This window comes from Medicago sativa, chromosome 1 (assembly GCF_051527215.1).
Source record: "Medicago sativa cultivar Bolivia chromosome 1, Bolivia_mono, whole genome shotgun sequence".
In the NCBI taxonomy this organism is placed as follows: Eukaryota; Viridiplantae; Streptophyta; class Magnoliopsida; order Fabales; family Fabaceae; genus Medicago; species Medicago sativa.
The window spans coordinates 28729855-28755711 of record NC_140749.1 but is presented as its reverse complement, the minus strand read 5'-3'; the positions used below and the strand labels follow the sequence as shown (position 1 = coordinate 28755711).

Below are 25857 nucleotides of genomic sequence, written 5' to 3'. Positions count from 1 at the left end.
AACTCGAAAGAACTTTGCCTGTGGAAACTGTGAGAAATCTCTAAGTCTCTGAGAAATTTGAAAATACAGTGACTCTCCAAAACAACAGTGGAGCTATTTATACTCGTTGCACGAACAACCCAAAAGTCACAAAGTCTATCTGGTGCATCCCTTCACTCACTACTCCTCCTCTAAAGCACTGCTTCGACGGCCCAGATTCAATCATACCCCTTCATCCAAGGGCTATGATCCTTCACTACATTTCTCCAAACATCAGGATCCAATCAACGGTGATGATGGCACCTCGGAAATACAACCCAAGAACACGCTGGAAACTATAGGCACTCAAGTGCTACTAACAGCCTACACACGTGTCACTCAGAAACTAAAGGTCATGTCCCCTCAACTTCTTCCTCGAGATGCTGGCATTAATTACGGAATGACATCCGACCAAACTGCCCGACGAGGGAATCTTTCCATCCGATCTCACCGCCGAACATACGTACACCGGACTCTGCCACATTGACAGGCGAACTTACATCGTTAGAGGGAGAACAAGTGCTTCGAGACAGGCGAGCCTATCTGGCCCAAAGCCTCAGCATTCTCAGTCCGCCTCGCAAATGATCCCCTAAATCAAGGCACACATAAGTCCGCTAACGAGATCCATCTCTACCTCTAGCACGGGAGTACATACCAACTGAATTTCCTTTGAGATCGGCTCCTTACGAGCAAAACGCCCGCACTTAAGTCATCACTCTTTATTAAGAGCAATGACTTGGGGGGCTACTGTTCTGAACCGGCCAAAGAGATTCTTGGCCCATTTACTTAGGCCCAATATCATTCAAAGCCCAAACTCCACGTTTGGCATCATTGCTCACAACGTACCCCCTCGCCTGAAGGGGGGTGCACGAAGCAAAGAGACCGGTTCAAACGAACCCCAACGTCTCTCTTGCACGTTGTGCACGTTCCCGCAATAAAATCTCTGGCGGTTACACTTCCTACGATTTCGTAACCGCCAGAGCCAGGTGTGCCTCCTTAACGGCTCTGCAGCCCTCCACCTCTATAAATAGGGGACTCACCGCAGTCCCCAAGGTAGAACTCTATCTCCCTCTAAAACCCTCACTCTCTGATCTCTACTGACTTGAGCGTCAGAGTGCCTGCAGGTACACACCCCCCATCTGCTCCAAGAAGCATCCTGACGCGTTCCACCACCGTCACAACCACTGCATTCAAAGCACCGGCAGTCTCCTTCTGATCAGGTACGATCAAATATTAATTGAAGGATACAATTAAAAAGAAAAAGTTATTATTGCATTGAAAACTGAAAGTGACATTCATTTTGAAACCATTTTTTTTATTTAAAACGACGCACATTTTCAAACAGAGAAAGTACGTTTTAATTTTTACGTTAATTAGTAGATTATCTCAATGGAATAAAATTCCATTTCTTAGGATTTTGTTTTGCTGAGTTTATTTTCCCATAAGATTGGACTACCAGCTGTATCCGCACTACCAGCTGTATGCATTCAATATCTATTTATATTTCCATTCATATTCTAATGCATATATTGACTCAACAATTGCATTCTCTTTTTAACTTTCAATGCAGTATATCAGAACTATATAATTATTAGAAGGTCTAAGAAAGATGATGGGTCGAAGGCTATGAAATAACTATTCAATTGATTCCATTAACAATGTATTTATGTATCATAAAGATTTCTTCTATTTTTGATGTACCTGTTTTTCCTTTGGCAGATGGCATTGCTTGCCATGTCTTACCCAAACATAGCTCTGGAACGTTGTCAAAGCATGAGAGTTGTTATGGTTTATCTTATGAAACTCAATTATGGTATATGATGACGGAAGTAAGATATATAACGTAGCATTGAGGCATTCTATATTTATGGAGCGTTACTCAAATTGAAATGAAATTATATTGTGAATCTGAATACATTTGTATTCTGCACTGGTTATAAAACTTATTATAAGAGAAGAAGGAAAAGAACTGAAGATCACAATAATATGGATAATGGTTAATTGAAATTTTCTTAAAAGATTTGTTTGTAATTACAAACAAATTGTGGAAAGAAATAGCATGACTGGTCGAAGCATTTGTATGTCCCACATCGGATAGAATATAAAAAAATCAAGTCTATATAACAATCTAACAGGCTTGATTGTTTGCTGAGTTAGGTAGCGCCAACTTGTGCCCAAGTGGGAGCACCAAAGTGATGGAACGTGGCTACGACTTGTTTGGCTGGTCTATTAGCTGCAATATGCTGGCCTGCCCGCTCCAAGCTGAGAGTTGTGCCACGGTGCCACGGTACATGGGCAAAGGTGTATGTCTCTTGGTCCCTAGACGAGAGGGAACTACGTGAGGCTGGTTTCACAGAGCAGCGACTGAGAGTTGTGCCACGGTGCCACGGTACATGGGCAAAGGTGTATGTCTCTTGGTCCCTAGACGAGAGGGAACTACGTGAGGCTGGTTTCACAGAGCAGCGACTACCTCTGGCTCCCAACAGTGGAGGGACCACAGGCTGCTGCACTTCAAGACCACTAAGCCTGGTGAGCCTAGCCTTTGAACCATTACTTTTTTGTGCTCAATTTTTGCTCGTTAAGGAAAGAAAACATTAATGGCACCCGATTTTTAAGTCTGTAATCTCTATTCAATCCATTTATTTGTTAAAAATTTAATTAAATAGCAAGCACGGTTGTTAGAGTTGTGATAATATATGTTTACTATTGTGGAGGGACCACAGGCTGCTGCACTTCCAGACCACTAAGCCCGGTGAGCCTAGCCTTTGAACCATTACTTTTTTGTGCTCAATTTTTGCTCGTTAAGGAAAGAAAACATTAATGGCACCCGATTTTTAAGTCTATAATCTCTATTCAATCCATTTATTTGTTGAAAATTTAATTAAATAGCAAGCACGGTTGTTAGAGTTGTGATAATATATGTTTACAAATAAAAGATTATGGTCTTTTTTTTTGTGGTGAGATTATGATCAACTGCAAATAATTATATTTTTTTGAGAACAATTAATTATTTTTCCCCCAAAAAAAAGTAATTATATTTAGTTCATGAAGTAAAACGATATTGTAATTTGTCACCTCCATATTTATTATCCTTATTTTTTTTTTAATTTATGGAGAGATACATTGCATATTGTGCATTGGCTTGACAAAGCCACATTTTATCACATTGGATGAGAAGGATCTCAAAATCGTTATGCATTTTTAGTTTTTTCAAGTTCAATATGTTTAACTCCTACAATATTATATAGTCTAAAAATCAAAGAAAATAAATTGTAAGAGAATAAATTCAAAATCCTGAAATGTTACAGGGATTATAAAAAGCTTCAAGAGTTTTTCTTTAAGAACTAATTTATGCTAAAGCAGCTGTGATCAAAGCATTTTGCATCTTTTACGACTCTTATTTGGTTAGTTGAAAGTCCTAAAACCACATGGTATCAAAATCTTTGAGATAGGTTGAATTTCGTGCACATGCTACGACATCTTGTGATGTGGGTGAATTCTATATGTTTTGCAAGACTTAAACCGCCGTGAATTAGTTCAATTCTCTCTTTAGTGCTAACAATTCAACTATATTCAAAAAATAATTCAGTACCATTCGAATATGTTTAGAAAATTAGCAGCCTTATAGTTAGTCGCACATAATAATTCAATACCTTATATATGTGTTCATAAAGTTGTATTTTGATTATAAAAAACAATTGATGATATGTATGGCAGTTCGATGAAGTTTTTTGATCAAGAGGGAGATCTTCTAGAAGGTCTAAGAAAGATGATGGGTCGAAGGCTATGAAATAACTATTCAATTGATTCCATTAACAATGTATTTTTGTATCATAAAGATTTCTTCTATTTTTGATGTACCTGTTTTTCCTTTGGAAGATGGCATTGCTTGCCATGTCTTACCCAAACTTAGCACTGGAACGTTGTCAAAGTATGAGAGTTGTTATGGTTTATCTTATTAAACACAATTATGGTATATGATAACGGAAGTAGGATATATAACGAAGCATTGAGGCATTCTATATTTATAGAGCGTTACTCAAATTGAAAGTAAATTATATTGTGAATATGAATACATTTGTATTCTGCACTGGTTGTAAAACTTATTATAAGAGTAGAAGGAAAGGAACAGAAGAACACAATAATATGGATAATGGTTAATTGAAATTTGCTTAAAAGATTTGTTTGTAATTACAAACAAATTGGGGAAGGAAATAGCATGACTGGTCAAAGCATTTGTATGTCCCACATCGGATAGAACATAAAAAAATCAAGTTTATATAACAATCTAACAGGCTTGATTGTTTGCTGAGTTGGATGGCGCCAACTTGTGACCCAAGTGGGAGCACCAAAGTGATGGAACGTGGCTACGGCTTGTTTGGCTGGTCTGTTAGCTGCAATATGCTGGCCTGCCCGCTCCAAGCTGAGAGTTGTGCCACGGGACATGGGCGAAGGTCTATGTCTCTTGGTCCTTAGACGAGAGGGAACTGCGTGAGGCTGGTTTCACAGAGCAGCGAATACCTCTGGCTCCCAACAGTGGAGGGACCACAGGCTGCTGCACTTCCAGACCACTAAGCCCGGTGAACCTAGCCTTTGAACCATTACTTTTTTGTGCTCAATTTTTGCTCGTTAAGGAAAGAATACTTTTTTGTGCTCAGTTTTTGCTCGTTAAGGAAAGAAAACATTAATGGCCACCCGATTTTTAAGTCTATAATCTCTATTCAATCCATTTATTTGTTAAAAATTTAATTAAATAGCAAGCACGGTTGTTAGAGTTGTGATAATATATGTTTACAAATAAAACATTATGGTCTTTTTTTTTGTGGCGAGATTATGATCACCTGCAAATAATTATATTTTTTTGAGAACAATTAATTATTTTTCCCCCAAAAAAAAGTAATTATATTTAGTTCATGAAGTAAAACGATATTGTAATTTGCCACCTCCATATTTATTATCCTTATTTCTTTTTTAATTTATGGAGAGATACATTGCATATTGTGCATTGGCTTGACAAAGCCACATTTTATCACATTGGATGAGAAGGATCTCAAAATCGTTATGCATTTTTAGTTTTTTCAAGTTCAATATGTTTAACTCCGACAATATTATATAGTCTAAAAATCAAAGAAAATAAAATTGTAAGAGAATAAATTCAAAATCCTGAAATGTTACAGGGATTATAAAAAGCTTCAAGAGTTTTTCTTTAAGAACTAATTTATGCTAAAGCAGTTGTGATCAAAGCATTTTGCATCTTTTACGACTCTTATTTGGTTAGTTGAAAGTCCTAAAACAACATGGTATCAAAATCTTTGAGATAGGTTGAATTTCATGCACATGCTACGACATTTTGTGACGTGGGTGAATTCTATATGTTTTGCAAGACTTAAACCGCCGTGAATTAGTTCAATTCTCTCTTTAGTGCTAACAATTCAACTATATTCAAAAAATAACTCAGTACCATTCGAATGTGTTTAGAAAATTAGCAGCCTTATAGTTAGTCGCACATAATAATTCAATACCTTATATATGTGTTCATAAAGTTGTATTTTGATTATAAAAAATAATTGATGATATGTATGGCAGTTCGATGAAGTTTTTTTGATCAAGAGGGAGATCCTCTAGAAGGTCTAAGAAAGATGATGGGTCGAAGGCTATGAAATAACTATTCAATTGATTCCATTAACAATGTATTTTTGTATCATAAAGATTTCTTCTATTTTTGATGTACCTGTTTTTCCTTTGGAAGATGGCATTGCTTGCCATGTCTTACCCAAACTTAGCACTGGAACGTTGTCAAAGTATGAGAGTTGTTATGGTTTATCTTATTAAACACAATTATGGTATATGATGACGGAAGTAGGATATATAACGAAGCATTGAGGCATTCTATATTTATAGAGCGTTACTCAAATTGAAAGTAAATTATATTGTGAATATGAATACATTTGTATTCTGCACTGGTTGTAAAACTTATTATAAGAGTAGAAGGAAAGGAACAGAAGAACACAATAATATGGATAATGGTTAATTGAAATTTGCTTAAAAGATTTGTTTGTAATTACAAACAAATTGGGGAAGGAAATAGCATGACTGGTCAAAGCATTTGTATGTCCCACATCGGATAGAACATAAAAAAATCAAGTTTATATAACAATCTAACAGGCTTGATTGTTTGATGAGTTGGGTGGGGCCAACTTGTGACCCAAGTGGGAGCACCAAAGTGATGGAACGTGGCTACGACTTGTTTGGCTGGTCTGTTAGCTGCAATATGCTGGCCTGCCCGCTCCAAGCTGAGAGTTGTGCCACGGGACATGGGCGAAGGTCTATGTCTCTTGGTCCTTAGACGAGAGGGAACTGCGTGAGGCTGGTTTCACAGAGCAGCGAATAACTCTGGCTCCCAACAGTGGAGGGACCACAGGCTGCTGCACTTCCAGACCACTAAGCCCGGTGAACCTAGCCTTTGAACCATTACTTTTTTGTGCTCAATTTTCAAGACCACTAAGCCCGGTGAACCTAGCCTTTGAACCATTACTTTTTTGTGCTCAATTTTCAAGACCACTAAGCCCGGTGAACCTAGCCTTTGAACCATTACTTTTTTGTGCTCAATTTTTGCTCGTTAAGGAAAGAATACTTTTTTGTGCTCAATTTTTGCTCGTTAAGGAAAGAAAACATTAATTGCCACCCGATTTTTAAGTCTGTAATCTCTATTCAATCCATTTATTTGTTAAAAATTTAATTAAATAGCAAGCACGGTTGTTAGAGTTGTGATAATATATGTTTACAAATGTGGAGGGACCACAGGCTGCTGCACTTCCAGACCACTAAGCCCGGTGAGCCTAGCCTTTGAACCATTACTTTTTTGTGCTCAATTTTTGCTCGTTAAGGAAAGAAAACATTAATGGCACCCAATTTTTAAGTCTATAATCTCTATTCAATCCATTTATTTGTTGAAAATTTAATTAAATAGCAAGCACGGTTGTTAGAGTTGTGATAATATATGTTTACAAATAAAAGATTATGGTCTTTTTTTTGTGGTGAGATTATGATCAACTGCAAATAATTATATTTTTCTGGCTCCCAACAGTGGAGGGACCACAGGCTGCTGCACTTCCAGACCACTAAGCCCGGTGAACCTAGCCTTTGAACCATTACTTTTTTGTGCTCAATTTTCAAGACCACTAAGCCCGGTGAACCTAGCCTTTGAACCATTACTTTTTTGTGCTCAATTTTCAAGACCACTAAGCCCGGTGAACCTAGCCTTTGAACCATTACTTTTTTGTGCTCAATTTTTGCTCGTTAAGGAAAGAATACTTTTTTGTGCTCAATTTTTGCTCGTTAAGGAAAGAAAACATTAATTGCCACCCGATTTTTAAGTCTGTAATCTCTATTCAATCCATTTATTTGTTAAAAATTTAATTAAATAGCAAGCACGGTTGTTAGAGTTGTGATAATATATGTTTACAAATGTGGAGGGACCACAGGCTGCTGCACTTCCAGACCACTAAGCCCGGTGAGCCTAGCCTTTGAACCATTACTTTTTTGTGCTCAATTTTTGCTCGTTAAGGAAAGAAAACATTAATGGCACCCAATTTTTAAGTCTATAATCTCTATTCAATCCATTTATTTGTTGAAAATTTAATTAAATAGCAAGCACGGTTGTTAGAGTTGTGATAATATATGTTTACAAATAAAAGATTATGGTCTTTTTTTTGTGGTGAGATTATGATCAACTGCAAATAATTATATTTTTCTGGCTCCCAACAGTGGAGGGACCACAGGCTGCTGCACTTCCAGACCACTAAGCCCGGTGAACCTAGCCTTTGAACCATTACTTTTTTGTGCTCAATTTTCAAGACCACTAAGTTCAAGACCACTAAGCCCGGTGAACCTAGCCTTTGAACCATTACTTTTTTGTGCTCAATTTTCAAGACCACTAAGCCCGGTGAACCTAGCCTTTGAACCATTACTTTTTTGTGCTCAATTTTTGCTCGTTAAGGAAAGAATACTTTTTTGTGCTCAATTTTTGCTCGTTAAGGAAAGAAAACATTAATTGCCACCCGATTTTTAAGTCTGTAATCTCTATTCAATCCATTTATTTGTTAAAAATTTAATTAAATAGCAAGCACGGTTGTTAGAGTTGTGATAATATATGTTTACAAATGTGGAGGGACCACAGGCTGCTGCACTTCCAGACCACTAAGCCCGGTGAGCCTAGCCTTTGAACCATTACTTTTTTGTGCTCAATTTTTGCTCGTTAAGGAAAGAAAACATTAATGGCACCCGATTTTTAAGTCTATAATCTCTATTCAATCCATTTATTTGTTGAAAATTTAATTAAATAGCAAGCACGGTTGTTAGAGTTGTGATAATATATGTTTACAAATAAAAGATTATGGTCTTTTTTTTGTGGTGAGATTATGATCAACTGCAAATAATTATATTTTTTTGAGAACAATTAATTATTTTTCCCCCAAAAAAAAGTAATTATATTTAGTTCATGAAGTAAGACGATATTGTAATTTGTCACCTCCATATTTATTATCCTTATTTTTTTTTAATTTATGGAGAGATACATTGCATATTGTGCATTGGCTTGACAAAGCCACATTTTATCACATTGGATGAGAAGGATCTCAAAATCGTTATGAATTTTTAGTTTTTTCAAGTTCAATATGTTTAACTCCTACAATATTATATAGTCTAAAAATCAAAGAAAATAAAATTGTAAGAGAATAAATTCAAAATCCTGAAATGTTACAGGGATTATAAAAAGCTTCAAGAGTTTTTCTTTAAGAACTAATTTATGCTAAAGCAGTTGTGATCAAAGCATTTTGCATCTTTTACGACTCTTATTTGGTTAGTTGAAAGTCCTAAAACCACATGGTATCAAAATCATTGAGATAGGTTGAATTTCGTGCACATGCTACGACATCTTGTGACGTGGGTGAATTCTATATGTTTTGCAAGACTTAAACCGCCATGAATTAGTTCAATTATCTCTTTAGTGCAAACAATTCAACTATATCAAAAAATAATTCAGTACCATTCGAATGTGTTTAGAAAATTAGCAGCCTTATAGTTAGACGCACATAATAATTCAATACCTTATATATGTGTTCATAAAGTTGTATTTTGATTATAAAAAACAATTGATGATATGTATGGCAGTTCGATGAAGTTTTTTGATCAAGAGGGAGATCCTCTAGAAGGTCTAAGAAAGATGATGGGTCGAAGGCTATGAAATAACTATTCAATTGATTCCATTAACAATGTATTTTTGTATCATAAAGATTTCTTCTATTTTTGATGTACCTGTTTTTCCTTTGGAAGATGGCATTGCTTGCCATGTCTTACCCAAACTTAGCACTGGAACGTTGTCAAAGTATGAGAGTTGTTATGGTTTATCTTATTAAACACAATTATGGTATATGATGACGGAAGTAGGATATATAACGAAGCATTGAGGCATTCTATATTTATAGAGCGTTACTCAAATTGAAAGTAAATTATATTGTGAATATGAATACATTTGTATTCTGCACTGGTTGTAAAACTTATTATAAGAGTAGAAGGAAAGGAACAGAAGAACACAATAATATGGATAATGGTTAATTGAAATTTGCTTAAAAGATTTGTTTGTAATTACAAACAAATTGGGGAAGGAAATAGCATGACTGGTCAAAGCATTTGTATGTCCCACATCGGATAGAACATAAAAAAATCAAGTTTATATAACAATCTAACAGGCTTGATTGTTTGATGAGTTGGGTGGGGCCAACTTGTGACCCAAGTGGGAGCACCAAAGTGATGGAACGTGGCTACGACTTGTTTGGCTGGTCTGTTAGCTGCAATATGCTGGCCTGCCCGCTCCAAGCTGAGAGTTGTGCCACGGGACATGGGCGAAGGTCTATGTCTCTTGGTCCTTAGACGAGAGGGAACTGCGTGAGGCTGGTTTCACAGAGCAGCGAATAACTCTGGCTCCCAACAGTGGAGGGACCACAGGCTGCTGCACTTCCAGACCACTAAGCCCGGTGAACCTAGCCTTTGAACCATTACTTTTTTGTGCTCAATTTTCAAGACCACTAAGCCCGGTGAACCTAGCCTTTGAACCATTACTTTTTTGTGCTCAATTTTCAAGACCACTAAGCCCGGTGAACCTAGCCTTTGAACCATTACTTTTTTGTGCTCAATTTTTGCTCGTTAAGGAAAGAATACTTTTTTGTGCTCAATTTTTGCTCGTTAAGGAAAGAAAACATTAATTGCCACCCGATTTTTAAGTCTGTAATCTCTATTCAATCCATTTATTTGTTAAAAATTTAATTAAATAGCAAGCACGGTTGTTAGAGTTGTGATAATATATGTTTACAAATGTGGAGGGACCACAGGCTGCTGCACTTCCAGACCACTAAGCCCGGTGAGCCTAGCCTTTGAACCATTACTTTTTTGTGCTCAATTTTTGCTCGTTAAGGAAAGAAAACATTAATGGCACCCAATTTTTAAGTCTATAATCTCTATTCAATCCATTTATTTGTTGAAAATTTAATTAAATAGCAAGCACGGTTGTTAGAGTTGTGATAATATATGTTTACAAATAAAAGATTATGGTCTTTTTTTTGTGGTGAGATTATGATCAACTGCAAATAATTATATTTTTCTGGCTCCCAACAGTGGAGGGACCACAGGCTGCTGCACTTCCAGACCACTAAGCCCGGTGAACCTAGCCTTTGAACCATTACTTTTTTGTGCTCAATTTTCAAGACCACTAAGCCCGGTGAACCTAGCCTTTGAACCATTACTTTTTTGTGCTCAATTTTCAAGACCACTAAGCCCGGTGAACCTAGCCTTTGAACCATTACTTTTTTGTGCTCAATTTTTGCTCGTTAAGGAAAGAATACTTTTTTGTGCTCAATTTTTGCTCGTTAAGGAAAGAAAACATTAATTGCCACCCGATTTTTAAGTCTGTAATCTCTATTCAATCCATTTATTTGTTAAAAATTTAATTAAATAGCAAGCACGGTTGTTAGAGTTGTGATAATATATGTTTACAAATGTGGAGGGACCACAGGCTGCTGCACTTCCAGACCACTAAGCCCGGTGAGCCTAGCCTTTGAACCATTACTTTTTTGTGCTCAATTTTTGCTCGTTAAGGAAAGAAAACATTAATGGCACCCAATTTTTAAGTCTATAATCTCTATTCAATCCATTTATTTGTTGAAAATTTAATTAAATAGCAAGCACGGTTGTTAGAGTTGTGATAATATATGTTTACAAATAAAAGATTATGGTCTTTTTTTTGTGGTGAGATTATGATCAACTGCAAATAATTATATTTTTCTGGCTCCCAACAGTGGAGGGACCACAGGCTGCTGCACTTCCAGACCACTAAGCCCGGTGAACCTAGCCTTTGAACCATTACTTTTTTGTGCTCAATTTTCAAGACCACTAAGTTCAAGACCACTAAGCCCGGTGAACCTAGCCTTTGAACCATTACTTTTTTGTGCTCAATTTTCAAGACCACTAAGCCCGGTGAACCTAGCCTTTGAACCATTACTTTTTTGTGCTCAATTTTTGCTCGTTAAGGAAAGAATACTTTTTTGTGCTCAATTTTTGCTCGTTAAGGAAAGAAAACATTAATTGCCACCCGATTTTTAAGTCTGTAATCTCTATTCAATCCATTTATTTGTTAAAAATTTAATTAAATAGCAAGCACGGTTGTTAGAGTTGTGATAATATATGTTTACAAATGTGGAGGGACCACAGGCTGCTGCACTTCCAGACCACTAAGCCCGGTGAGCCTAGCCTTTGAACCATTACTTTTTTGTGCTCAATTTTTGCTCGTTAAGGAAAGAAAACATTAATGGCACCCGATTTTTAAGTCTATAATCTCTATTCAATCCATTTATTTGTTGAAAATTTAATTAAATAGCAAGCACGGTTGTTAGAGTTGTGATAATATATGTTTACAAATAAAAGATTATGGTCTTTTTTTTGTGGTGAGATTATGATCAACTGCAAATAATTATATTTTTTTGAGAACAATTAATTATTTTTCCCCCAAAAAAAAGTAATTATATTTAGTTCATGAAGTAAGACGATATTGTAATTTGTCACCTCCATATTTATTATCCTTATTTTTTTTTAATTTATGGAGAGATACATTGCATATTGTGCATTGGCTTGACAAAGCCACATTTTATCACATTGGATGAGAAGGATCTCAAAATCGTTATGAATTTTTAGTTTTTTCAAGTTCAATATGTTTAACTCCTACAATATTATATAGTCTAAAAATCAAAGAAAATAAAATTGTAAGAGAATAAATTCAAAATCCTGAAATGTTACAGGGATTATAAAAAGCTTCAAGAGTTTTTCTTTAAGAACTAATTTATGCTAAAGCAGTTGTGATCAAAGCATTTTGCATCTTTTACGACTCTTATTTGGTTAGTTGAAAGTCCTAAAACCACATGGTATCAAAATCATTGAGATAGGTTGAATTTCGTGCACATGCTACGACATCTTGTGACGTGGGTGAATTCTATATGTTTTGCAAGACTTAAACCGCCATGAATTAGTTCAATTATCTCTTTAGTGCAAACAATTCAACTATATCAAAAAATAATTCAGTACCATTCGAATGTGTTTAGAAAATTAGCAGCCTTATAGTTAGACGCACATAATAATTCAATACCTTATATATGTGTTCATAAAGTTGTATTTTGATTATAAAAAACAATTTATGATATGTATGGCAGTTCGATGAAGTTTTTTGATCAAGAGGGAGATCCTCTAGAAGGTCTAAGAAAGATGATGGGTCGAAGGCTATGAAATAACTATTCAATTGATTCCATTAACAATGTATTTTTGTATCATAAAGATTTCTTCTATTTTTGATGTACCTGTTTTTCCTTTGGAAGATGGCATTGCTTGCCATGTCTTACCCAAACTTAGCACTGGAACGTTGTCAAAGTATGAGAGTTGTTATGGTTTATCTTATTAAACACAATTATGGTATATGATGACGGAAGTAGGATATATAACGAAGCATTGAGGCATTCTATATTTATAGAGCGTTACTCAAATTGAAAGTAAATTATATTGTGAATATGAATACATTTGTATTCTGCACTGGTTGTAAAACTTATTATAAGAGTAGAAGGAAAGGAACAGAAGAACACAATAATATGGATAATGGTTAATTGAAATTTGCTTAAAAGATTTGTTTGTAATTACAAACAAATTGGGGAAGGAAATAGCATGACTGGTCAAAGCATTTGTATGTCCCACATCGGATAGAACATAAAAAAATCAAGTTTATATAACAATCTAACAGGCTTGATTGTTTGATGAGTTGGGTGGGGCCAACTTGTGACCCAAGTGGGAGCACCAAAGTGATGGAACGTGGCTACGACTTGTTTGGCTGGTCTGTTAGCTGCAATATGCTGGCCTGCCCGCTCCAAGCTGAGAGTTGTGCCACGGGACATGGGCGAAGGTCTATGTCTCTTGGTCCTTAGACGAGAGGGAACTGCGTGAGGCTGGTTTCACAGAGCAGCGAATAACTCTGGCTCCCAACAGTGGAGGGACCACAGGCTGCTGCACTTCCAGACCACTAAGCCCGGTGAACCTAGCCTTTGAACCATTACTTTTTTGTGCTCAATTTTCCAGACCACTAAGCCCGGTGAACCTAGCCTTTGAACCATTACTTTTTTGTGCTCAATTTTTGCTCGTTAAGGAAAGAATACTTTTTTGTGCTCAATTTTTGCTCGTTAAGGAAAGAAAACATTAATTGCCACCCGATTTTTAAGTCTGTAATCTCTATTCAATCCATTTATTTGTTAAAAATTTAATTAAATAGCAAGCGCGGTTGTTAGAGTTGTGATAATATATGTTTACAAATGTGGAGGGACCACAGGCTGCTGCACTTCCAGACCACTAAGCCCGGTGAGCCTAGCCTTTGAACCATTACTTTTTTGTGCTCAATTTTTGCTCGTTAAGGAAAGAAAACATTAATGGCACCCAATTTTTAAGTCTATAATCTCTATTCAATCCATTTATTTGTTGAAAATTTAATTAAATAGCAAGCACGGTTGTTAGAGTTGTGATAATATATGTTTACAAATAAAAGATTATGGTCTTTTTTTTGTGGTGAGATTATGATCAACTGCAAATAATTATATTTTTCTGGCTCCCAACAGTGGAGGGACCACAGGCTGCTGCACTTCCAGACCACTAAGCCCGGTGAACCTAGCCTTTGAACCATTACTTTTTTGTGCTCAATTTTCAAGACCACTAAGTTCAAGACCACTAAGCCCGGTGAACCTAGCCTTTGAACCATTACTTTTTTGTGCTCAATTTTCAAGACCACTAAGCCCGGTGAACCTAGCCTTTGAACCATTACTTTTTTGTGCTCAATTTTTGCTCGTTAAGGAAAGAATACTTTTTTGTGCTCAATTTTTGCTCGTTAAGGAAAAAAAACATTAATTGCCACCCGATTTTTAAGTCTGTAATCTCTATTCAATCCATTTATTTGTTAAAAATTTAATTAAATAGCAAGCACGGTTGTTAGAGTTGTGATAATATATGTTTACAAATGTGGAGGGACCACAGGCTGCTGCACTTCCAGACCACTAAGCCCGGTGAGCCTAGCCTTTGAACCATTACTTTTTTGTGCTCAATTTTTGCTCGTTAAGGAAAGAAAACATTAATGGCACCCGATTTTTAAGTCTATAATCTCTATTCAATCCATTTATTTGTTGAAAATTTAATTAAATAGCAAGCACGGTTGTTAGAGTTGTGATAATATATGTTTACAAATAAAAGATTATGGTCTTTTTTTTGTGGTGAGATTATGATCAACTGCAAATAATTATATTTTTTTGAGAACAATTAATTATTTTTCCCCCAAAAAAAAGTAATTATATTTAGTTCATGAAGTAAGACGATATTGTAATTTGTCACCTCCATATTTATTATCCTTATTTTTTTTTAATTTATGGAGAGATACATTGCATATTGTGCATTGGCTTGACAAAGCCACATTTTATCACATTGGATGAGAAGGATCTCAAAATCGTTATGAATTTTTAGTTTTTTCAAGTTCAATATGTTTAACTCCTACAATATTATATAGTCTAAAAATCAAAGAAAATAAAATTGTAAGAGAATAAATTCAAAATCCTGAAATGTTACAGGGATTATAAAAAGCTTCAAGAGTTTTTCTTTAAGAACTAATTTATGCTAAAGCAGTTGTGATCAAAGCATTTTGCATCTTTTACGACTCTTATTTGGTTAGTTGAAAGTCCTAAAACCACATGGTATCAAAATCATTGAGATAGGTTGAATTTCGTGCACATGCTACGACATCTTGTGACGTGGGTGAATTCTATATGTTTTGCAAGACTTAAACCGCCATGAATTAGTTCAATTATCTCTTTAGTGCAAACAATTCAACTATATCAAAAAATAATTCAGTACCATTCGAATGTGTTTAGAAAATTAGCAGCCTTATAGTTAGACGCACATAATAATTCAATACCTTATATATGTGTTCATAAAGTTGTATTTTGATTATAAAAAACAATTTATGATATGTATGGCAGTTCGATGAAGTTTTTTGATCAAGAGGGAGATCCTCTAGAAGGTCTAAGAAAGATGATGGGTCGAAGGCTATGAAATAACTATTCAATTGATTCCATTAACAATGTATTTTTGTATCATAAAGATTTCTTCTATTTTTGATGTACCTGTTTTTCCTTTGGAAGATGGCATTGCTTGCCATGTCTTACCCAAACTTAGCACTGGAACGTTGTCAAAGTATGAGAGTTGTTATGGTTTATCTTATTAAACACAATTATGGTATATGATGACGGAAGTAGGATATATAACGAAGCATTGAGGCATTCTATATTTATAGAGCGTTACTCAAATTGAAAGTAAATTATATTGTGAATATGAATACATTTGTATTCTGCACTGGTTGTAAAACTTATTATAAGAGTAGAAGGAAAGGAACAGAAGAACACAATAATATGGATAATGGTTAATTGAAATTTGCTTAAAAGATTTGTTTGTAATTACAAACAAATTGGGGAAGGAAATAGCATGACTGGTCAAAGCATTTGTATGTCCCACATCGGATAGAACATAAAAAAATCAAGTTTATATAACAATCTAACAGGCTTGATTGTTTGATGAGTTGGGTGGGGCCAACTTGTGACCCAAGTGGGAGCACCAAAGTGATGGAACGTGGCTACGACTTGTTTGGCTGGTCTGTTAGCTGCAATATGCTGGCCTGCCCGCTCCAAGCTGAGAGTTGTGCCACGGGACATGGGCGAAGGTCTATGTCTCTTGGTCCTTAGACGAGAGGGAACTGCGTGAGGCTGGTTTCACAGAGCAGCGAATAACTCTGGCTCCCAACAGTGGAGGGACCACAGGCTGCTGCACTTCCAGACCACTAAGCCCGGTGAACCTAGCCTTTGAACCATTACTTTTTTGTGCTCAATTTTCCAGACCACTAAGCCCGGTGAACCTAGCCTTTGAACCATTACTTTTTTGTGCTCAATTTTTGCTCGTTAAGGAAAGAATACTTTTTTGTGCTCAATTTTTGCTCGTTAAGGAAAGAAAACATTAATTGCCACCCGATTTTTAAGTCTGTAATCTCTATTCAATCCATTTATTTGTTAAAAATTTAATTAAATAGCAAGCGCGGTTGTTAGAGTTGTGATAATATATGTTTACAAATGTGGAGGGACCACAGGCTGCTGCACTTCCAGACCACTAAGCCCGGTGAGCCTGCCTTTGAACCATTACTTTTTTGTGCTCAATTTTTGCTCGTTAAGGAAAGAAAACATTAATGGCACCCGATTTTTAAGTCTATAATCTCTATTCAATCCATTTATTTGTTGAAAATTTAATTAAATAGCAAGCACGGTTGTTAGAGTTGTGATAATATATGTTTACAAATAAAAGATTATGGTCTTTTTTTTGTGGTGAGATTATGATCAACTGCAAATAATTATATTTTTTTGAGAACAATTAATTATTTTTCCCCCAAAAAAAAGTAATTATATTTAGTTCATGAAGTAAGACGATATTGTAATTTGTCACCTCCATATTTATTATCCTTATTTTTTTTTAATTTATGGAGAGATACATTGCATATTGTGCATTGGCTTGACAAAGCCACATTTTATCACATTGGATGAGAAGGATCTCAAAATCGTTATGAATTTTTAGTTTTTTCAAGTTCAATATGTTTAACTCCTACAATATTATATAGTCTAAAAATCAAAGAAAATAAAATTGTAAGAGAATAAATTCAAAATCCTGAAATGTTACAGGGATTATAAAAAGCTTCAAGAGTTTTTCTTTAAGAACTAATTTATGCTAAAGCAGTTGTGATCAAAGCATTTTGCATCTTTTACGACTCTTATTTGGTTAGTTGAAAGTCCTAAAACCACATGGTATCAAAATCATTGAGATAGGTTGAATTTCGTGCACATGCTACGACATCTTGTGACGTGGGTGAATTCTATATGTTTTGCAAGACTTAAACCGCCATGAATTAGTTCAATTATCTCTTTAGTGCAAACAATTCAACTATATCAAAAAATAATTCAGTACCATTCGAATGTGTTTAGAAAATTAGCAGCCTTATAGTTAGACGCACATAATAATTCAATACCTTATATATGTGTTCATAAAGTTGTATTTTGATTATAAAAAACAATTGATGATATGTATGGCAGTTCGATGAAGTTTTTTGATCAAGAGGGAGATCCTCTAGAAGGTCTAAGAAAGATGATGGGTCGAAGGCTATGAAATAACTATTCAATTGATTCCATTAACAATGTATTTTTGTATCATAAAGATTTCTTCTATTTTTGATGTACCTGTTTTTCCTTTGGAAGATGGCATTGCTTGCCATGTCTTACCCAAACTTAGCACTGGAACGTTGTCAAAGTATGAGAGTTGTTATGGTTTATCTTATTAAACACAATTATGGTATATGATGACGGAAGTAGGATATATAACGAAGCATTGAGGCATTCTATATTTATAGAGCGTTACTCAAATTGAAAGTAAATTATATTGTGAATATGAATACATTTGTATTCTGCACTGGTTGTAAAACTTATTATAAGAGTAGAAGGAAAGGAACAGAAGAACACAATAATATGGATAATGGTTAATTGAAATTTGCTTAAAAGATTTGTTTGTAATTACAAACAAATTGGGGAAGGAAATAGCATGACTGGTCAAAGCATTTGTATGTCCCACATCGGATAGAACATAAAAAAATCAAGTTTATATAACAATCTAACAGGCTTGATTGTTTGATGAGTTGGGTGGGGCCAACTTGTGACCCAAGTGGGAGCACCAAAGTGATGGAACGTGGCTACGACTTGTTTGGCTGGTCTGTTAGCTGCAATATGCTGGCCTGCCCGCTCCAAGCTGAGAGTTGTGCCACGGGACATGGGCGAAGGTCTATGTCTCTTGGTCCTTAGACGAGAGGGAACTGCGTGAGGCTGGTTTCACAGAGCAGCGAATAACTCTGGCTCCCAACAGTGGAGGGACCACAGGCTGCTGCACTTCCAGACCACTAAGCCCGGTGAACCTAGCCTTTGAACCATTACTTTTTTGTGCTCAATTTTCCAGACCACTAAGCCCGGTGAACCTAGCCTTTGAACCATTACTTTTTTGTGCTCAATTTTTGCTCGTTAAGGAAAGAATACTTTTTTGTGCTCAATTTTTGCTCGTTAAGGAAAGAAAACATTAATTGCCACCCGATTTTTAAGTCTGTAATCTCTATTCAATCCATTTATTTGTTAAAAATTTAATTAAATAGCAAGCGCGGTTGTTAGAGTTGTGATAATATATGTTTACAAATGTGGAGGGACCACAGGCTGCTGCACTTCCAGACCACTAAGCCCGGTGAGCCTGCCTTTGAACCATTACTTTTTTGTGCTCAATTTTTGCTCGTTAAGGAAAGAAAACATTAATGGCACCCGATTTTTAAGTCTATAATCTCTATTCAATCCATTTATTTGTTGAAAATTTAATTAAATAGCAAGCACGGTTGTTAGAGTTGTGATAATATATGTTTACAAATAAAAGATTATGGTCTTTTTTTTGTGGTGAGATTATGATCAACTGCAAATAATTATATTTTTTTGAGAACAATTAATTATTTTTCCCCCAAAAAAAAGTAATTATATTTAGTTCATGAAGTAAGACGATATTGTAATTTGTCACCTCCATATTTATTATCCTTATTTTTTTTTAATTTATGGAGAGATACATTGCATATTGTGCATTGGCTTGACAAAGCCACATTTTATCACATTGGATGAGAAGGATCTCAAAATCGTTATGAATTTTTAGTTTTTTCAAGTTCAATATGTTTAACTCCTACAATATTATATAGTCTAAAAATCAAAGAAAATAAAATTGTAAGAGAATAAATTCAAAATCCTGAAATGTTACAGGGATTATAAAAAGCTTCAAGAGTTTTTCTTTAAGAACTAATTTATGCTAAAGCAGTTGTGATCAAAGCATTTTGCATCTTTTACGACTCTTATTTGGTTAGTTGAAAGTCCTAAAACCACATGGTATCAAAATCATTGAGATAGGTTGAATTTCGTGCACATGCTACGACATCTTGTGACGTGGGTGAATTCTATATGTTTTGCAAGACTTAAACCGCCATGAATTAGTTCAATTATCTCTTTAGTGCAAACAATTCAACTATATCAAAAAATAATTCAGTACCATTCGAATGTGTTTAGAAAATTAGCAGCCTTATAGTTAGACGCACATAATAATTCAATACCTTATATATGTGTTCATAAAGTTGTATTTTGATTATAAAAAACAATTGATGATATGTATGGCAGTTCGATGAAGTTTTTTGATCAAGAGGGAGATCCTCTAGAAGGTCTAAGAAAGATGATGGGTCGAAGGCTATGAAATAACTATTCAATTGATTCCATTAACAATGTATTTTTGTATCATAAAGATTTCTTCTATTTTTGATGTACCTGTTTTTCCTTTGGAAGATGGCATTGCTTGCCATGTCTTACCCAAACTTAGCACTGGAACGTTGTCAAAGTATGAGAGTTGTTATGGTTTATCTTATTAAACACAATTATGGTATATGATGACGGAAGTAGGATATATAACGAAGCATTGAGGCATTCTATATTTATAGAGCGTTACTCAAATTGAAAGTAAATTATATTGTGAATATGAATACATTTGTATTCTGCACTGGTTGTAAAACTTATTATAAGAGTAGAAGGAAAGGAACAGAAGAACACAATAATATGGATAATGGTTAATTGAAATTTGCTTAAAAGATTTGTTTGTAATTACAAACAAATTGGGGAAGGAAATAGCATGACTGGTCAAAGCATTTGTATGTCCCACATCGGATAGAACATAAAAAAATCAAGTTTATATAACAATCTAACAGGCTTGATTGTTTGATGAGTTGGGTGGGGCCAACTTGTGACCCAAGTGGGAGCACCAAAGTGATGGAACGTGGCTACGACTTGTTTGGCTGGTCTGTTAGCTGCAATATGCTGGCCTGCCCGCTCCAAGCTGAGAGTTGTGCCACGGGACATGGGCGAAGGTCTATGTCTCTTGGTCCTTAGACGAGAGGGAACTGCGTGAGGCTGGTTTCACAGAGCAGCGAATAACTCTGGCTCCCAACAGTGGAGGGACCACAGGCTGCTGCACTTCCAGACCACTAAGCCCGGTGAACCTAGCCTTTGAACCATTACTTTTTTGTGCTCAATTTTCAAGACCACTAAGCCCGGTGAACCTAGCCTTTGAACCATTACTTTTTTGTGCTCAATTTTCAAGACCACTAAGCCCGGTGAACCTAGCCTTTGAACCATTACTTTTTTGTGCTCAATTTTTGCTCGTTAAGGAAAGAATACTTTTTTGTGCTCAATTTTTGCTCGTTAAGGAAAGAAAACATTAATTGCCACCCGATTTTTAAGTCTGTAATCTCTATTCAATCCATTTATTTGTTAAAAATTTAATTAAATAGCAAGCACGGTTGTTAGAGTTGTGATAATATATGTTTACAAATGTGGAGGGACCACAGGCTGCTGCACTTCCAGACCACTAAGCCCGGTGAGCCTAGCCTTTGAACCATTACTTTTTTGTGCTCAATTTTTGCTCGTTAAGGAAAGAAAACATTAATGGCACCCAATTTTTAAGTCTATAATCTCTATTCAATCCATTTATTTGTTGAAAATTTAATTAAATAGCAAGCACGGTTGTTAGAGTTGTGATAATATATGTTTACAAATAAAAGATTATGGTCTTTTTTTTGTGGTGAGATTATGATCAACTGCAAATAATTATATTTTTCTGGCTCCCAACAGTGGAGGGACCACAGGCTGCTGCACTTCCAGACCACTAAGCCCGGTGAACCTAGCCTTTGAACCATTACTTTTTTGTGCTCAATTTTCAAGACCACTAAGTTCAAGACCACTAAGCCCGGTGAACCTAGCCTTTGAACCATTACTTTTTTGTGCTCAATTTTCAAGACCACTAAGCCCGGTGAACCTAGCCTTTGAACCATTACTTTTTTGTGCTCAATTTTTGCTCGTTAAGGAAAGAATACTTTTTTGTGCTCAATTTTTGCTCGTTAAGGAAAGAAAACATTAATTGCCACCCGATTTTTAAGTCTGTAATCTCTATTAAATCCATTTATTTGTTAAAAATTTAATTAAATAGCAAGCACGGTTGTTAGAGTTGTGATAATATATGTTTACAAATGTGGAGGGACCACAGGCTGCTGCACTTCCAGACCACTAAGCCCGGTGAGCCTAGCCTTTGAACCATTACTTTTTTGTGCTCAATTTTTGCTCGTTAAGGAAAGAAAACATTAATGGCACCCGATTTTTAAGTCTATAATCTCTATTCAATCCATTTATTTGTTGAAAATTTAATTAAATAGCAAGCACGGTTGTTAGAGTTGTGATAATATATGTTTACAAATAAAAGATTATGGTCTTTTTTTTGTGGTGAGATTATGATCAACTGCAAATAATTATATTTTTTTGAGAACAATTAATTATTTTTCCCCCAAAAAAAAGTAATTATATTTAGTTCATGAAGTAAGACGATATTGTAATTTGTCACCTCCATATTTATTATCCTTATTTTTTTTTAATTTATGGAGAGATACATTGCATATTGTGCATTGGCTTGACAAAGCCACATTTTATCACATTGGATGAGAAGGATCTCAAAATCGTTATGAATTTTTAGTTTTTTCAAGTTCAATATGTTTAACTCCTACAATATTATATAGTCTAAAAATCAAAGAAAATAAAATTGTAAGAGAATAAATTCAAAATCCTGAAATGTTACAGGGATTATAAAAAGCTTCAAGAGTTTTTCTTTAAGAACTAATTTATGCTAAAGCAGTTGTGATCAAAGCATTTTGCATCTTTTACGACTCTTATTTGGTTAGTTGAAAGTCCTAAAACCACATGGTATCAAAATCATTGAGATAGGTTGAATTTCGTGCACATGCTACGACATCTTGTGACGTGGGTGAATTCTATATGTTTTGCAAGACTTAAACCGCCATGAATTAGTTCAATTATCTCTTTAGTGCAAACAATTCAACTATATCAAAAAATAATTCAGTACCATTCGAATGTGTTTAGAAAATTAGCAGCCTTATAGTTAGACGCACATAATAATTCAATACCTTATATATGTGTTCATAAAGTTGTATTTTGATTATAAAAAACAATTTATGATATGTATGGCAGTTCGATGAAGTTTTTTGATCAAGAGGGAGATCCTCTAGAAGGTCTAAGAAAGATGATGGGTCGAAGGCTATGAAATAACTATTCAATTGATTCCATTAACAATGTATTTTTGTATCATAAAGATTTCTTCTATTTTTGATGTACCTGTTTTTCCTTTGGAAGATGGCATTGCTTGCCATGTCTTACCCAAACTTAGCACTGGAACGTTGTCAAAGTATGAGAGTTGTTATGGTTTATCTTATTAAACACAATTATGGTATATGATGACGGAAGTAGGATATATAACGAAGCATTGAGGCATTCTATATTTATAGAGCGTTACTCAAATTGAAAGTAAATTATATTGTGAATATGAATACATTTGTATTCTGCACTGGTTGTAAAACTTATTATAAGAGTAGAAGGAAAGGAACAGAAGAACACAATAATATGGATAATGGTTAATTGAAATTTGCTTAAAAGATTTGTTTGTAATTACAAACAAATTGGGGAAGGAAATAGCATGACTGGTCAAAGCATTTGTATGTCCCACATCGGATAGAACATAAAAAAATCAAGTTTATATAACAATCTAACAGGCTTGATTGTTTGATGAGTTGGGTGGGGCCAACTTGTGACCCAAGTGGGAGCACCAAAGTGATGGAACGTGGCTACGACTTGTTTGGCTGGTCTGTTAGCTGCAATATGCTGGCCTGCCCGCTCCAAGCTGAGAGTTGTGCCACGGGACATGGGCGAAGGTCTATGTCTCTTGGTCCTTAGACGAGAGGGAACTGCGTGAGGCTGGTTTCACAGAGCAGCGAATAACTCTGGCTCCCAACAGTGGAGGGACCACAGGCTGCTGCACTTCCAGACCACTAAGCCCGGTGAACCTAGCCTTTGAACCATTACTTTTTTGTGCTCAATTTTCCAGACCACTAAGCCCGGTGAACCTAGCCTTTGAACCATTACTTTTTTGTGCTCAATTTTTGCTCGTTAAGGAAAGAATACTTTTTTGTGCTCAATTTTTGCTCGTTAAGGAAAGAAAACATTAATTGCCACCCGATTTTTAAGTCTGTAATCTCTATTCAATCCATTTATTTGTTAAAAATTTAATTAAATAGCAAGCGCGGTTGTTAGAGTTGTGATAATATATGTTTACAAATGTGGAGGGACCACAGGCTGCTGCACTTCCAGACCACTAAGCCCGGTGAGCCTGCCTTTGAACCATTACTTTTTTGTGCTCAATTTTTGCTCGTTAAGGAAAGAAAACATTAATGGCACCCGATTTTTAAGTCTATAATCTCTATTCAATCCATTTATTTGTTGAAAATTTAATTAAATAGCAAGCACGGTTGTTAGAGTTGTGATAATATATGTTTACAAATAAAAGATTATGGTCTTTTTTTTGTGGTGAGATTATGATCAACTGCAAATAATTATATTTTTTTGAGAACAATTAATTATTTTTCCCCCAAAAAAAAGTAATTATATTTAGTTCATGAAGTAAGACGATATTGTAATTTGTCACCTCCATATTTATTATCCTTATTTTTTTTTAATTTATGGAGAGATACATTGCATATTGTGCATTGGCTTGACAAAGCCACATTTTATCACATTGGATGAGAAGGATCTCAAAATCGTTATGAATTTTTAGTTTTTTCAAGTTCAATATGTTTAACTCCTACAATATTATATAGTCTAAAAATCAAAGAAAATAAAATTGTAAGAGAATAAATTCAAAATCCTGAAATGTTACAGGGATTATAAAAAGCTTCAAGAGTTTTTCTTTAAGAACTAATTTATGCTAAAGCAGTTGTGATCAAAGCATTTTGCATCTTTTACGACTCTTATTTGGTTAGTTGAAAGTCCTAAAACCACATGGTATCAAAATCATTGAGATAGGTTGAATTTCGTGCACATGCTACGACATCTTGTGACGTGGGTGAATTCTATATGTTTTGCAAGACTTAAACCGCCATGAATTAGTTCAATTATCTCTTTAGTGCAAACAATTCAACTATATCAAAAAATAATTCAGTACCATTCGAATGTGTTTAGAAAATTAGCAGCCTTATAGTTAGACGCACATAATAATTCAATACCTTATATATGTGTTCATAAAGTTGTATTTTGATTATAAAAAACAATTGATGATATGTATGGCAGTTCGATGAAGTTTTTTGATCAAGAGGGAGATCCTCTAGAAGGTCTAAGAAAGATGATGGGTCGAAGGCTATGAAATAACTATTCAATTGATTCCATTAACAATGTATTTTTGTATCATAAAGATTTCTTCTATTTTTGATGTACCTGTTTTTCCTTTGGAAGATGGCATTGCTTGCCATGTCTTACCCAAACTTAGCACTGGAACGTTGTCAAAGTATGAGAGTTGTTATGGTTTATCTTATTAAACACAATTATGGTATATGATGACGGAAGTAGGATATATAACGAAGCATTGAGGCATTCTATATTTATAGAGCGTTACTCAAATTGAAAGTAAATTATATTGTGAATATGAATACATTTGTATTCTGCACTGGTTGTAAAACTTATTATAAGAGTAGAAGGAAAGGAACAGAAGAACACAATAATATGGATAATGGTTAATTGAAATTTGCTTAAAAGATTTGTTTGTAATTACAAACAAATTGGGGAAGGAAATAGCATGACTGGTCAAAGCATTTGTATGTCCCACATCGGATAGAACATAAAAAAATCAAGTTTATATAACAATCTAACAGGCTTGATTGTTTGATGAGTTGGGTGGGGCCAACTTGTGACCCAAGTGGGAGCACCAAAGTGATGGAACGTGGCTACGACTTGTTTGGCTGGTCTGTTAGCTGCAATATGCTGGCCTGCCCGCTCCAAGCTGAGAGTTGTGCCACGGGACATGGGCGAAGGTCTATGTCTCTTGGTCCTTAGACGAGAGGGAACTGCGTGAGGCTGGTTTCACAGAGCAGCGAATAACTCTGGCTCCCAACAGTGGAGGGACCACAGGCTGCTGCACTTCCAGACCACTAAGCCCGATGAACCTAGCCTTTGAACCATTACTTTT

The 25857-nt window shown here is 35.3% G+C and overlaps 9 non-coding genes and 1 pseudogene across 9 annotated transcripts; all 10 read left to right on the top strand.

Moving 5' to 3' along the window:
• Positions 1-2165: 2165 nt before the first annotated feature.
• LOC146954064 (signal recognition particle RNA) lies at positions 2166-2576 on the top strand (annotated as a pseudogene).
• Positions 2577-4325: 1749 nt separating this feature from the next.
• LOC146954063 (signal recognition particle RNA) lies at positions 4326-4627 on the top strand. The gene has a single exon (XR_015025289.1).
• A 1568-nt stretch (positions 4628-6195) lies between these two features.
• On the top strand, positions 6196-6497 carry LOC146954062 (signal recognition particle RNA). The gene has a single exon (XR_015025047.1).
• Positions 6498-9779: 3282 nt separating this feature from the next.
• LOC146954061 (signal recognition particle RNA) lies at positions 9780-10081 on the top strand. Its single transcript, XR_015025046.1, has one exon.
• A 3282-nt stretch (positions 10082-13363) lies between these two features.
• LOC146954060 (signal recognition particle RNA) lies at positions 13364-13665 on the top strand. Its single transcript, XR_015025045.1, has one exon.
• A 2542-nt stretch (positions 13666-16207) lies between these two features.
• On the top strand, positions 16208-16509 carry LOC146954059 (signal recognition particle RNA). Its single transcript, XR_015025043.1, has one exon.
• Positions 16510-18355: 1846 nt separating this feature from the next.
• Positions 18356-18657, top strand: LOC146954058 (signal recognition particle RNA). The gene has a single exon (XR_015025042.1).
• Positions 18658-20503: 1846 nt separating this feature from the next.
• On the top strand, positions 20504-20805 carry LOC146954057 (signal recognition particle RNA). Its single transcript, XR_015025041.1, has one exon.
• A 2602-nt stretch (positions 20806-23407) lies between these two features.
• On the top strand, positions 23408-23709 carry LOC146954056 (signal recognition particle RNA). The gene has a single exon (XR_015025040.1).
• Positions 23710-25555: 1846 nt separating this feature from the next.
• Positions 25556-25857, top strand: LOC146954055 (signal recognition particle RNA). Its single transcript, XR_015025036.1, has one exon.